General features: G+C 45.4%; 1 protein-coding gene across 1 annotated transcript in view; it reads right to left on the bottom strand.

Moving 5' to 3' along the window:
* Positions 1-4,822, bottom strand: part of LOC106723655 (T-cell-interacting, activating receptor on myeloid cells protein 1-like) — a 26,615-nt gene that overhangs the window by 14,432 nt on the left and 7,361 nt on the right. The gene's annotated exons all lie outside the window — the stretch shown is intronic.

The raw sequence follows: 4,822 nt of genomic DNA, 5'->3' as shown, positions 1-4,822 counted from the left end.
TTTATATTAGTTCACACAAACCCTCCATCCATGCTTTTGTTCCGGCCCTCCGGTCCAGTTTAAGAACCCATTGTGGCCCTCGAGTCAAAAAGTTTGCCCACCCCTGGCCTAACCAATGGACACGGACAACGGCGGGGGGGGGAGGGCATGAGGGGGGGGTAATGTGGGGATAAGGACACGTATTTAATATCTTAATCAATAAAAAATATAATTAAAAAAAAGAATATATGAAATAAAATTTAAAAGACGTGATAAATACAGCAGTTTTACCAACTGCTGGTCAGAGAAGAAGATAGAGTGGAAGGGAAGCACTAATAAATACTATATAGGAAGCCATCTTTTCCCAGTTTTTAAGGAAGAACAGTTCCCACACGTGAACTACTTGCTACCCGGTCAGATGCTGAAGTTTTAAGTATTTCTCAAGTCCTCCAACATGTGTTAGGTGAGTCCGCTCAGTCCTGCCATCGGGCCCAGGTGAAGTGCACAGGAACCAAAAGGAAGAATATGGATTCTCACAGCCTCCAAACACAGGTTCTCAGCCAGGAAGAACCACCCCTTCTCCCAGCCTCTCCATACAGGGAGGTTTCAGTAGGTATTGTGGGTAGTACCTGCTCCTCTGCTTCTTCCACAATGATTGGCACTTTAATTGCTGTTTGAAAGGAAAGGAAAAGAGATACTAAATGTGCTTACAATGAACAGAACGGTCACACCGGATGAGGAAAATTCCATCTGCGCCATAATGCGAAACATAAATCCCAATGGGTGGGTTTGGAGAGGACCCTCCTATCACTCCCACAGCCCATGACAGAGAGAAGTGCTCAGTGTTTTACCTGGACCCACTTGGAGACCTCCTCTGGCTCCACCAGGCTTCCACCAGGAAAGCCACCATAAGAACCGTAATTAGGGCAGACAGTCCCAGTCGGATGAGGTTACCCGTGGTGTAATCTGTTGATGTGGCACCAGGGGAATCTGAAAGGGAGAAGAGGATCCCCACTGATGTCCCTGCTTCTCAATGGTTCTAGCAGAGGTGACCTTCACGTGCCCCCATGTGTGTCCTGGGCAGTGCTCAGCTGTACTAGGTTATAGTTCTAATCACTGGGAACCAAATGGGGAGTGTTAGGAGAGTTATAGTAGTGCGTCATCTTTTTTATATTTTCTCTGCCTTCCCTCTCTTCCTTCATTTATTTGCTTTCATCTCATTTCCACCTCCCTGCATTTCCTCTTCCCCTCCTCTCTCCTTTTGTTAGGAATTTGTGTGCATGCAACACAGAGAATCAGAGTTGCCTGTCAGCACTGAAATTCAGCAGCTGCATCAGCACCAGTCCTCACAGCACAAAACTTACACCAGCAGCGAGCTCAGTGAACGTAGTAGCTAAGCATCATGACGTCATGTGTTTAGCTGCAGTCACGAATGGCTCAATCTTGTCATTGGTCCTCCTTCCTGAAGAGAAGTCTGCATTTATATCCCCCATCGCACTCATCCCAACTCGTGCAAAGTTCATCTCTAAATCCATCACTGACAATGTTCCCTGAAGGCAGAATCCATGGGGCGAAATGGGCAACGACCCTGCTTCCCAGGAATTGGGGAGCTCTGGGCACCTCTCAGGGCTGGCCATACGGACCTCGATCAATTATAAGACATTCACCGACCACTTTAGAAGATTCAGCAGCAGAAAATGCAGCATACAGAGCTAGCACACAGTGTGCCATAGCAGGAAACAAGGTAACCACAGATTATTCTGCCATAAGTATCAGGAGATTAAAAAACACAACACATTGCATCCGTCACCATCAAGCAGGAGGCTGTGGAACGCCACATTCTGAGAACAAAAGAGAGTCTTGGTAATACTCTCGCTAAAACCTACCAAAATGTTAAGAGATGTAGAGAACGGTAGAAGGAATGGTGGTGATGCAGGACTGATAAAGTTGAAGAACAGCATGAGAAATTAAGAATTCAGAACAAAGAAGGGCAAAGGAGTGGAAATTGGGAGGTGAGAAGCAGAAGATGACAGATCAAATGGGCTATTTATATATTTTTATAAGTTCTCTTTTTAAAACATTTTTATTTCAGAGAAAGAGAGAGAGGGAGAGAGACAGAAACATCAGTGGTGAGAGAGAATCGTTGATTGGCTGCCTCCTATACACCTCCCACTGGGAATTGAGCTCACAGCCTTGGGCTTGTGCCCCTAACTGGAATCGAACCCGGGACCCTTCAATCGCAGGCCGACGCTCTATCCAGTGAGCCAAATCAGCTTAAAAGAGAAAAAAGTTCTCTTTTTTAAAAACATATTTTTTATTGATTTCAGTGTGGAAGAGAGAGGGAGAGAGGGGTAGCAACATCAATGATGAGAGAGAATCATGACTCAGCCAACTCCCGCACACCCCCAATGGGGATTGAGCCCACAACCTAGGCATTTGGCCGGACTGGGAATTGAAGTTCACAAAATCTTGCAGAAACCTTACCTGTCACCAAGATCGTGAGCTCATCACTGGGCCTTGAGGCCCAGAAAGGAGCCCTTGGTTGGTAGTACACACAGCTGTAGGCCCCAGTGTCACTGCCTGTCACACTTGGCAGGGAGAAGTCTGTCTGAATTCCTACTGCACTCTGGAGCTGTATGGGTGTTGAAGTTCCTTTCTTCAGTAGAGCAAACATGTGAGGTTCTATCATATGCCTGTAGCTGGCACTGCAGAATCACGTTTTCTCCTGCAGTCACCTTGCACCCTGGGCGGGCGTGGAGGGAAGGTTTAAGTAGTTCTCCTGTAAGAGAAGGAAGCTCAGAAGTCATGGCAGAAGCCTTGGGTCCCCGCTCAGGCTTGTTGTCCTGGCAGGTTCCCAGGGGGTGTGGGAAGTGACAGACACCTGGCCTCACCCTCTTTCTGCTCTGACTCCAGGAAGGAGATGTCCCTCCTACAAGCCCTGGATGAGGGCAGGGTCCCCAGCTCTGTTCCTGTCCTTCTCCATCTCACCTCCCCATCTACTAGGTCCATGGTCGGCAAACTGCGACTCGAGAGCCACATGCGGCTCTTTGGCCCCTTGAGTGTGGCTCTTCCACAAAATACCACGTGCGGGTGCACACGTACAGTGCAATTGAAACTTCGTGGCCCATGCGCTGAAGTTGGTTTTCGGCCTGGGCGAGACTGTTTTGAAGAAGTGGTGTTGATATTTGGCTCTGTTGACTAATGAGTTTGCCGACCGCTGTGCTAGATGTACCGGTTAATAATGGCAGATTTTGTAATCAAAGAAAACACAATAATTTCAAGAGAAACATCAAAAGTCCTTTATTCAAAGTAATGTCCATCACTAGTTACACATTTCCCCCATCTTTCAGGTAATTTGTGGATACCGTCCCAATAGAACTTTTCTTGTTTTGAGGCAAACCATTCAGAGCTTTTAACGTGTCTTTAACTGTTTTTGAAGTGTGTGATCGTGCGTTATCATGAAGCAAAATTACTTTGCCATGTCTTCTGGCACATTCTGGTCTTTTCGAGATCAAAGCATGGTTCAAATTGATTATTTGTTGTCGGTAGTGATCAGTATTAACGGTTTCACCTGGTTTTAGAAGCTCATAATACACTACACCTTCCTGATCCCACCAAACGCAGAGCATTGTCTTCTTTCCTAAGCAATTTGGCCTTACAGTAGATGTTGATGGTTGACCTGGGTCAACCCATGATTTTGTGCATTTGGGATTCTCACAATAAATCCACTTTTCATCGCCAGTCACAATTCGATGCAAAAAAGACTTTCTTTCATGCCGTTGAAGCAACATTTTACTGATGACTTTTTGGTTTTCCATTTGTCTTTCTTCAGTTGATGTGGCACCCATTTTCCTTCCTTTAAAATCTTTTCCATTGCTTATAAACGATCAGAAATTGTTTGCTGAGCAACGTTTAATCCTTCTGCAAGTTGTTTTTTAGTTTGACACACATCTTCATCCAGTAATGCTTGTAATTGTTGGTCTTCAAACTTTTTCGGTTGACCTGGACGTTCTTTGTCTTTCACATCGAAATCATCACTTTTAAAGCGTTTAGACCAGCGTTCACAAGTATCTTGAGATGGAGCATGTTCACCATAAGCTTCCCGAAGTATATGATAACTTTTTCTTTAAAATAAAGTAATGAATTAAAACTTCCCCGAATGCTCTTTTTTGGGCACGAAATTCGACATTTTTAAGCATAAAAATATCTATGATGTTAACACCTTCAGAAAACTTCACATGAAGTTTTGAAGCTTGTTGGCAATACAACAAAATAGCATACATATCAAATCGCATACATATCAACATATGTGTAACTCCATCTATTGAAGAAATCCGCATTATTAACTGGTACACCTAGTACACTGGAGGTGAGACCCTGCTCCTCTCTCATTCTCTGGATCCCCCCTCATCCCAGTCCTAGGGAGATGGTGTGTCATTCTGAGCACCTCGTCCTCACCTGTCACCAGCAGTAGAAGGACATCACTGGGTGGTGACCTTATGGTGGGGCTCCCTGTCCTGTAATATTCACAGGTGTGCTCTCCAGCGTTCCTGCTGTGTAGGTGAGGGAGGTGAAATTCCGCCAGGCCCTCTGGGGAATCAGCAGATGGCGAGGTCTCCAAAGGAGCATTGTTCTTTTTTTTCCTTTAATTTTATTTTCTTGTTTAAAGTATTACAAATAGTAGTACATATGTCTCCTTTTTATTCCCCATTGACCTTCTCCCGGCCTCCCCTACCCCCCGGCACATGCCCTTACCCCACCCCCCAGTGTCTTGTGTCCATTGGTTGTGCTTATATGCATGCACATAAGTCCTTCGATTGATCTCTTACCGCCCCCCCCCCAA

This window comes from Myotis brandtii, unplaced genomic scaffold, assembly GCF_000412655.1.
Source record: "Myotis brandtii unplaced genomic scaffold, ASM41265v1 scaffold619, whole genome shotgun sequence".
NCBI classification, from domain to species: Eukaryota; Metazoa; Chordata; class Mammalia; order Chiroptera; family Vespertilionidae; genus Myotis; species Myotis brandtii.
The sequence above is the reverse complement of the archived record's forward strand: the minus strand, read 5'-3'. Positions and strand labels throughout refer to the sequence as shown.